Below are 10823 nucleotides of genomic sequence, written 5' to 3'. Positions count from 1 at the left end.
AAGTATTGGCCATCTGGCCTATATATATAACACTCACGATATCACGATAACAGGAAAGCGCTGTGTCCGTTTATATACATGCTATATTCTCCGTCCAATTCCCCTTTATAACCCCATGTTTGTCATGTTAATTACGCAACTGTACATAAAATATTATGCACTAGCCACAGAGTTACCGTGGAACGACTTCTGTAAAACTATGAAAATAACCGTGACCCGTTATACGTCCGATCAAGAGTGCATCGTCTAGTCAATGCTATAATAATAATAATAATCAAGGAAACCTCATACCGGGATATCAATATCGAGGGAACTCGGGACTCCTCACATCTGGATATCGATGTCGAGCGAGTATAGCCATGCTTTGAAGCACGCTTATAATTCATACTTTTAACAGAATTCGTCTTCATGTACAGTCTCTCCTATTGGATAACAACTAAGTGATAACACAACAAGCTTCCACACAGCTATTCATGTCAAGCAATCCCACGCAGGTAATAACATATCACGGACTAATTTAATTAATTAACTCATAACAGATCTAGAAATTGAATTGTGAGTCAATAAGTAATGGAATCTTGCTGCTAATAAACATTCGATAAATCTAAAATTTATAATAATTAAACAACAGGGGATAGGGATCTTGTCTCGGGGTTTCGTTGGGATGTCTCGGGCTCGCTGGTGGCTAGAAGGTGACGGTTTTGCAGCTGGATATGCGTTGGCATATAGTCGAATAGGTGGTGTGCGATAAAGACGCTGGTTAGCGGGGAGCTCTGGAGGCAACCGCGGGTCATGGAGGAGCAGCGAGGAGGCGGCAACTGTGGACGTTGACGGGCTGGTTAGCGACGGCTCGACGGCGATGGAGGAGATCAGGAAGCTAGACGATGCGGAGGAAGGGCAGGCTGCGGTGGGGGCAGCCGGCTACCCCACTGGGGCGAAGACTGACGTTGGCGGGTGGTCTAGTCGAGGATAGGCAGAGATTGTCCGGAGGTTAAAGGGAGCGCGAGAGCAACTGAGGACCTCCGACAGAGGGAGAGGGGCGGCATGGATCTGGAGAGGCGGAGTGGATCTGGAGAGGCGACGCTGAGGTGGGTGAGCGGGTGGTGATGGGGCTAAGGGCCGCGGGGCTGTCAACGAGGCGGAAATGTCAGAGGGAGCTGGAAGAACAGCGGTCGGGCGAGGGCGACGAGGCTGGGCGTCGCTGGGGGTAGCGACGCGGAAGGGGGGCTGGGGTGGAGGTTGAGGGGGGCAGTCAGCGGATGTTAGGGGCTGATGGGGATGGTCAGAGAGGAGATAAGGGGAGGACGGCGGGTGAGGGAGGCGGAGGCGATCGAGCGGATGACGGGGTGACAGTGTGTTGAGGAGAGAGAGGAAGAAGATGGGGTAACGGGGGCGCTGAATAAGAGAAGAGAGAGAAAGAGAATGATGGTGAGATATATACTATATACACTATATATATATATAATTAGGGTTTAGGGAATTAAACAAAAATTAATTAAAATAAATAATTACTGATGTTTAAAAATCAAAATAATTATGGAATAATTATCTACAAATAAAAACGTACATGTTGTGCTAATACAACAGTTGATACGAAATAGTCAAAATATACACATATTATACAATTAAATGTGAACAATTAATAATAAAAATATTTTTACTTACATTTAAAATCAAATAATTATGAAATAATTATCTACACGATAAAACGTACCAGTTATACTAATACAATAGATAATATGCAACAGTAGAAGTAATACAATAAATTACACAAATAATACGTAATTAATAATACAATATATTATATAAAAATATACGTAATAATAATAATACCACGTATTATTCAAAATGATACGTAATAGTATCGGTAACATAACAGATAAGTTCCAGAAACTTTTACCGCACTAAATAAATTTATAAAATTTAAATCATTTACATAAATATAAAACTTAGACTTTAAATTATAGAAAATTGTAGAAATTCAAGAAAAATACAAATACTCTTTTAAAAATAAAAATTAAATATTTTAAAATACTAAAAAATTATTTTAACTAGTATCAAAATTTATGGTCCTTACATTCTATCCCCCTTAAAACAAATTTTGCCCTCGGAATTAAAATAAAAGTAATGCAGAAAGAATCCAAGGGCACAGATATGGAACGATATTCATAAACAGAGGAGAATGTAAAACAAAAATGACACAAATTAAGATACAAGATGTGATAGCTAAGATATCGCTATCGCATTTTAGACTCGCAACAAAGTCCAAACAATACTATGATACCAACATAATTAACTGTGTGAACTTGTTATACAGTACTTGTAAATATATAAGCAATCTAATCAGTATAAAGTATAAGATAAACAATCATATAGAATCAAAACAAATAGGTACAACATAAATAAACAATCATATAAAGTGAATCATACAAATAATATACAAGCATTCATAGAAACAAAGCAGAAATATTTTAAGTAAGAATAAAGTCAAGTAAGAATAATAAATCCAAAGAAAACCCAAAAATAAGTCAAATACAATAGAAACAGACAGAACATAAATAACATAATAAGAAAAGTCAAAAAATCTAAATTACATAACAGTTTAAACAAAACATAATAGCAGGGTATAACAATGGTTAATCAAAAATAAAAAGAAATTTAGTTATGAAAAACACAATCAATACAGGTTCAAACTAAAGATATTAAAACATAATGTAAGATACAAAATCTATAAAAACGAGTAAACAAGCGAAAAACAAACATCAACAGGATCATATAACAAAATAGAATAATATAACAACAAGTATAAATCAAAGATAATAGGAAAAGCAGTCATAAAGCAAATAGAATAATAATACATACAAAATAAACACAAATAAAAGTAAACATATTTAATTGATGGACTAATGAAAAGTAGTCTGAAACATAAAAAAAGATACAAGGACAGTCAAGTATAAATAGCTAAACACAATTATTAAAATAATTATACAATCAAATAATCATGTAAAGCAGTATATAAAATTTAGCAGATAAATAATTTATCATACAAATATCAGGAATTTACAATTTGTATACACAGAAATTAGAATGCGATAAATAATATAATTATGTAAAAATAAGAAGCACAATGCAAGTGGAACATTAGAAGGTTATTGAACATAAACCAAAAATATATGATATATAAAACATTACAAAGCATATAGTCATGGAAGGAAAATATGATATGACACAACAACATATAAGAAATGAAGTATATGTAGTATATCATATCAAAAACAAAATAAATAAATGTAGACGTATCTCACAGCAATAATTATTGAAAACACACACTTTATATAAATATATGACTAAATAAATGAAGCAGACTAACCTGAGCAAAGAACAAAAATAAAAAGTAAGTATTAGAATAAATAAGAAACTGTATATAGAAAGTAAATAAGCAAAACATAAACATAACTAAGAATAATGAAATGATTGATAAATTAAAGCAAACAATAATGATACATGTAATTGAAAGTAAAGAATGAGATGAAATATACCAAATGAAACTACTTTATACGTAATAAAATAAGCTAGCAAGTTAATAATACACTTATAATATAATATACAATAGTAGACAATGATAATATAACATGACTGAAATATACTAAACACGAGAATGACGTAATATTACTAGAAAAGCACAAGACATAAAACAAGATTGCAGAACAATCAGGCATAAAGACAATAAAGATTATAATAAGGTATACAGAACATACATAATCATAATTAAAAATAACATTAAGAAATAAATATAGATAGAAACACATCAACACATATAGACAATAAGTAGAGACAAATCATAATAATAATCAGTAGCAGAAAGAAACGACACACAATAATTATTAGCATACAAACAGTCATATAAAACAAGGTAAATATTACAAAATCATAGTTAGACTCAAAGAAACACAAATAAAATCAAAGTATAAAAATAAAAGATATAAAAGCAAAAGGGATAAACAAGATTCATAAACATATGGTGTGTATAACAAATATAATCATTATGTATAATAAGCGTTAAAAGTGAAAACACATATATAATAATAAGCATATAAAAAGTTTGTATACTCATGGTACTAATCATGCTAACAAAAATAAATTTTGATGGAAAGAGTCACAAAATATTATATGATAAAATAGATATAAAAGTAAACACGTGATTCAAAATAAACATATTATATAAAACATAATAAGAAGAACATAATTATATATTCGACAAACAATATGATAAATTAGAAGTATTAGTAATATTCATAAATATAAACAAGATACAATAATAATAATCATCACTATATAAAATAAATTTAGACATAGTAGTATATTGTGTAGTAGTCAAAAATCGCATAAATACAATCAACGTAATATACATAAATAAAATGTATAATACATAAAATATGAACTATGAAAGATAAAATAGATTTATAAACAAATGAAACATATAATATAATACTATATTTGATACATAAAATAATATAATAAATAATACAGAATTCAATACATTCAAACGATACACAAGTCAAATCAAAGAAAATATAGTGTAAACTAATAACATATAAAATAATGACATGCACAAGGATAGAGAAATTATAAAAAGAGAGGGTAATCGCGAAGCGATGAGGCAAGAACCATGGAAACTCCAGAGTCAAAGAATGATAAGATAGGGACGAAACCAAATCTATCAAGAAAATAGAATAAGGGCTCAAGAATAATCTCACGGACGAAATCATGATATGCGTCTAAATTATCCATTATATTCTCACTAGTGGTAATTCGGGACCGAGACCTGCATGAGCCACCAAAAAAACCTGTCACGCCCCGCTTCCCAAAATACCCGGGAATCGGAATGTGAACAAGCCCGCGACGTATTAGATTGAGAAGAAATATACCATATTATTTTCTTTTCTTTTCTTTTCTTCTCAATCCAATACAAGCGTCTGAAAATAAATACAATGCGAAGTCACAGGTCCCCAATCACAATCAGCAAGAATATAATAGACAAACTCAGAATAAAAATATCATATCATAAATAGGATAACATCCGAGATATAATATTTGGGTCAACATGCCCTTATACAAAACTGAACAAATAAATACCGAAGAGATACAAAAATACATCGATCAACGGAAAAAGAAAGAACTACAAAAGTAAACTGGAACTATCAAAGAATAGGCTTTAATTCCTTCTTCTGCTCCGTCTAGATGGCACTCCTGTTGAGAATCCTTTGGCTCCTGCTTAACCTGTTCTTCCTCTAAGTCTGACGTACACCAGAGAAAACAGGTGCATGTCAGCGTGTATGGCACATGGTAAGACCCCACAAAACAAATAGAGTGAACGAAAAGCCAAGCAGAAAACAATACGATAACAGAAATGACAAAAGAACGTGCAACTGGAAATCTGACAAAATCAACATGCGAAAACACTACTAAAACATGATAAACATAAAGCATCCAAGTAACATGTACATACATAAGATGGAATTAATACCTAAAAATCTACAACATGAGACGTAGTACGTCGAGCAAAATAATCCAAACAAGGAAACCATCATGTATATACCTGTAGGTGTAAATTTTGATCTCCCGAAAAGGGGAACTTCATTTGTATTGATAAGAAGGCTTATTACAAACTAATAAATCGAAATTATAACAGAAGCAGAGGGAATGCCCTCTTTGTTTAGTGTGGGGACTTTTGGTAGCTACAGGATGCTTCGCTCGATGCTCGTGTCGAGTCTGCTTCCCTTGGACCGTTTGACCGAGGTTGCTGGGGAGCTTCACTATGCAGTAGAAGCTCGAGTCGATAGAGTTCGGATTTTCTAGTTCACCGGCGATCAGGGCTCAGAACTAGGAAATGGTGCTGCTATGCGAAAATTATGCAGAGAGCCTGGTCTCGATCCCCCTTTTTTCCAAGTTTTCTGACCTCTTTTTAAAGGTTGTTGGAAGAGGCTCTTAAGTGAAAGAGAGGCAGTTTTGCTGTTCCCTGAATTATGGGATGTAACCATACATTGTTCAGAGATATCCTGTTGTTCACATGTACCATGAGCGGTCATTCGAGGAGCCGTGTTTTGCATCACGTCACGTAGGAATGAGAAAGCCCCTCCTCGTACGTGTGACAATGGCTGTCAGATACTCGAGTGGATCTGACCAACTCACCGAGCGCCGGCGGCTCTCACCTCTCGCTTAGACAAGTGAGGTAAGTCGCATTTATGAGGGTGCAGGTTGATTTTGTGTTTGTCCGATCACTTGTACCGTGAGCGGCCATTCGGCGGGCCTGGAGTACCGTGTCTTCTCTCTTCAGGTCGAGAGAGGTGGGAAAGCGGGTTCCCGGTACTCGAGTGGGCTTGGACAGCTCGCCAAATGCCGGCGGATCCAGCTCTTGACTCGGACAGCCGAGGTGAGCTGCATTTATGAATGTTCAGGTCGACTCGATACCTACGCAATCATTCGTACTGTGAACGCCCACTTGACGGTCTTGGAGTACTGTGCCCTCTCCCTTCGGGTCGAGAGGGGTGGGAAAGCCCGCCTCAGCACGTGGGGTAGCAGATACCTGGCCATATTGGCGGGCTTGAGGGTTGCTGGCGGATTTGAATACAGACTCGGTCGGGCGACTTGTGATAAAGGGTGAATTCCCGTGGCTTTGGGTTACCTGGCCAATTGGCGGCCTTGAGGTTTGCTGGCGGATTTGAATACAGACTCGGTCGGGCGACTTGTGATAAAGGGTGAATTCCCGTGGCTTTGGGTGGCTTCTCCTTACAGGCGGATTTCTTGCAAGTCCACGGAGGTATTTTTTACCGTCTACAAGACCCCCCTTCAAAGTTTTCAGACCTAAACCGGCTTGCGTGTGGTCTGGAATACTTTGAATAAAGAAGTTCTTGGCGAAACAAGTATGTTTGGTTTCTGTAGGCTGTCAAAAAATTACAATAGATAGCTGATCCCCATCAAAACACCAATGATGGAAGTTACACTCTGACGAATTTCAGAAGGTTACAATTTGAAGACTTTCACGTAGACTGATGAAGGTTACAATCTGACGACCTTCGCAACAACTGATGAAAGCTCTAATCAACAGCCTTCACAATCAACATCAAGAGTTACAATCTGACGACTCTCACATATCAAAGAGCTAAAGCAAAGATTACAAAACGATGATCTTTGCAACGCTCTGACAGAAAGAGACCACAAATCGACTGTCTCTTCAAACCAAGACGTGGGAGTCCTCCCCGCGTACTAGCATCAAGACGCACCATGTTCATAGCCACAAACGCAGCTCAAGCGCGGCCTCCAAAGCTGCCAACGCAGCTTCTATCCGCTGCCAAACGCAGCTCTAAAATGCTGACCAACGCAGCTTCCATCCGCTGCCAAACTCAGCTTCCATCCGCTGCCAAACGCAGCTTCCAAGCCGCCAAACGTAGTTTCCATCCGCTGCCAAACGCAGCTTCCAAGTCGCCAAACGCAGCTTCCAACAAGATGCCAACGCAGCTTCGAAATTGCTGCGTCTGAGCTTCCAAACACTGCGTTTGAACACAGAATTCACATCAGAATACGGATTTTGCGTTTGACTCGTTCAAACACGAGCTGAACGGTTTCAAAACCATTTCCCACGATCTGATGGGATCACAACTCCACTCAGGAGTGATTTAAGGGGCGGTTACATCCCATTAGCCCCACTTAGGAGCGAATTAAGGAGGTGGTTACACCCCTTAATCCCCTATAAATAACTAAAAATCAATTCAGTTCAGGGTCAGTCTGTTGGAACTTCTTGGCAGCAACAGAAGAAATCCTTGGGCAGGCTTTTGAGGAGATTGACATCATCCCTCAGCAACATTCGGCAACAGGAGCTTTCTTCATCCTTGGCTTGAGAACCGATTCTCAGTTCAAACCAACTCTTCTTCAAGAGTTTCCAACTCATTCAGAGTTCTAAAACTTGCTTTGCAAATTCTCCACAGCGTCAAACCGTGAGGAGAAGACAAAGTTCCAGTGAAGCAAAACGTCGGATCGTCAACGGAGAGTAAACTCGACGCGAGCATTCGAGGGAGGCACTCCATCGCCACCGTGAAGAACCCAGAATTAAACAAAGGGGAGAATCAAATTCATTCTCCTCTCTTTTGTATTCAGGAAATCCAATTGTAACTGAGATTAAAGGAATACAAATCAATTTTCCTTCATTTCTTTTACTTCAAAATTTTCCACAAACAGTTTCTTTTAGGATTTTTAGCAAACCCTCAGCTATCAACGGGTTTGATATGCCTTTACCGATTACCGTTTGAATCGGGGTAGCTATACTATTCCCCTCAGTATGATGAGTTATCGAGTAGTTTCTCTTAGACTTGATGCTAAGATTTCTACTCTAAACCTCAGCCATTCGAGGCGTGGGCTTAAGCGAGGTCAGCTCGTTGGCGGTTCACGACTTGGGACAAGTCGTGTTATTTGTCGTTTGTCTCAAAGTGCGAATGAGCCGTTCAGGCGAAGTTAGGCTTTGGAGGCGAAATTCTGCTCGACTTATGGATTCGGGTTGAGTTTTCGCAGGTGAGACTTTTCCTTTGGGCGAAACTAGGTTCGGTGTGGGCGAGCCACGCGTCCGCTAGTGGGCTTCGTGCTTTCCAGCTAAGGTGGCGCGGTTCCGTCACGTCGTGCTCATCACGATTCGACAATCTGACGTAAGCCTCGTGCGTCTCGTCTGAATTGTGGCCGTGGTTCTCGAACCCAACCGTCGGATATAACCGTTGATTTCGGCTCGGGTCCCGGGTTTTCGAGTGGCCGTGGTTCTCGAACCCAACCGTCGGATATAACCGTTGATTTCGGCTCGGGTCCCGGGTTTTCGACCGGCCCGTTTCCCGTCTTGACGTGGCACTTCGAGATGTTGGGGGCAATCTGGGCCGTTGATCTCGATCGTGGTCACGTCTCTCGTCCGCCAGTGCTTCGCTTTTTGAGGACAACTCCGCCTTTAAATAGGTTGTTCCCTTCCTTTGAGGGTTACCGTGCTCAAAAATCTTGAAAATTTTCTAAGGAGAGAGAGCTCCCGCTTAATCCCCTCAATAGCGCCGAAATCTAAGAAGTGTATTGCGAAAGGAGGACGAGAGACTGGCAGATCTCTGGCCGGTCGACCGCAGCACACATGCCGGTCGACCGGAAAACCGGTACGATGTAGGGTTTGAGAAAACGCTCTGGCCAGTCGACCGGACCAAGCCTGGCAGTCGACCGGATCGCGATTTCTGGGTTTCCTGTTTCGTTTTGGATTCTGTTTTGACAGGGATTCATGATTCTTTTGGGCTTGTTTATTTACAAGATTACCATCCACGTTTGCACATCTATAAATAGGATTGTTTTAGGGTTCTAAACAAGGAGATCTCAGAGAGAAGTGATCAAGAGAAATTCTAATAATTGTATTAGGGTTTAGAGAGAGAGTTGAGGGGTTGTTCTCGATTCTAGTGAGATTGTGGGGGAGAGATTGTAATCTTTTGTTCTTCATAATCTAGAGAAGGTATTTCCCTTCGCCTTATACTGAATTGTTCTTGTGTTTTGGTCATCCTCTTCTCAACCCACCTTTTGGTAATTCCGCGACCAAAGGGTGCTCGCACGGCAACTCGTATCAAGTTGGTATCAGAGCACTAGATCCGGTGAAGGGGCATCCTGTGTATGGTCCTTACTCGTCTGCTGATAAGCCGGATGGCTTGATAAAGAGAGTCACTGATGGGCACCATCTAACGCTACGTGAGTTGACCACCGACGCGGTGTTGACAGACAAGGCCAGGACAGAGTTACAAAAGCCCCAGTTCTTGTTTGGCGATGCCGCGACTGACCCCTCCGCCCTACTGATCAAGGAGAGCATGTGGCTCCGCACAATGGACGGGGTTCACTACTATCTTCCCAACATGCCGAGAGGGTTCTCTATCGTCGAGCTGCGTTCCCTCGCGGTCCTGAGGATGATGAATTAGGATTTGACCCCTACTCAAGACGGGGTGACCCGCGGCGTCTTTACAGGCTCCATAGCTGGGTACGGGGTAGAGAGCTCTTGTAAACGGGTGACTGGCCTGCGTCCGGGCCTACCTTCCAAGGTCGCGGAGACTTTCCGTCATTGTTTCTTCCAAGCCGGCGGGAAATTTCCCCCAAAGGATTTCAAAACTCAAGCGTCGGCGAATCTGTCCCATAGTCAAAGATTTGAAATGTGGGCGAAACTTGTGCCACGCGTCTGCCTGCGGGCCCAAGTGCTTGCCAGCTAAGGCTTTGCGGACGCGTTAATGCTCATTAATGGCGAGGCGACAGAACGCTTCGCCTCTCGCGCTCAATCTGATCGGTCGGTTTGGGGTCCCGAGAGGAATGGCCTTTATTAGCGTTGAGCTCGAAGTGTCGCAGGACGCCTGAACCACTCGATCGCTTGGGGCAACAAATCTCAGCCGTTGGATTTTCGGCTATATATATATAATGTACTTGCCGTCTTTTCAGCAAGGTCCTCTTTCTTTCGAAATAATTCTCTAAAAAGAGAACTGCTGTAGGACTTCTCTTTGACCCATGGCCTCTGCATCCGACCGCAGCGCCTCCGAAGGTGAGGACTCTTCCACCACCATCGTCGGTGCTGACGTGCCGCCAGCTTCCCCCGCGAGCTCTGCTCAAGGGTCCTCTGCACCAGACCCGACATCTCATCCTGTGTTCGAGATCCTTCGGCGCTTGGAGGGTTTGGTGCGCCGAACTGCTGTCGTCGTTGGCGAGGGTGCTGGCCGATATTACGACGTACTTCCCCTCGTGGAGGAGGGTCTGGAGGGAGTCCGTCGTGTGGGCGGCCGTCC

Source organism: Asparagus officinalis, chromosome 9, assembly GCF_001876935.1.
Source record: "Asparagus officinalis chromosome 9, Aspof.V1, whole genome shotgun sequence".
Lineage (NCBI taxonomy): Eukaryota > Viridiplantae > Streptophyta > Magnoliopsida > Asparagales > Asparagaceae > Asparagus > Asparagus officinalis.
This window is presented reverse-complemented; position numbering follows the sequence as displayed.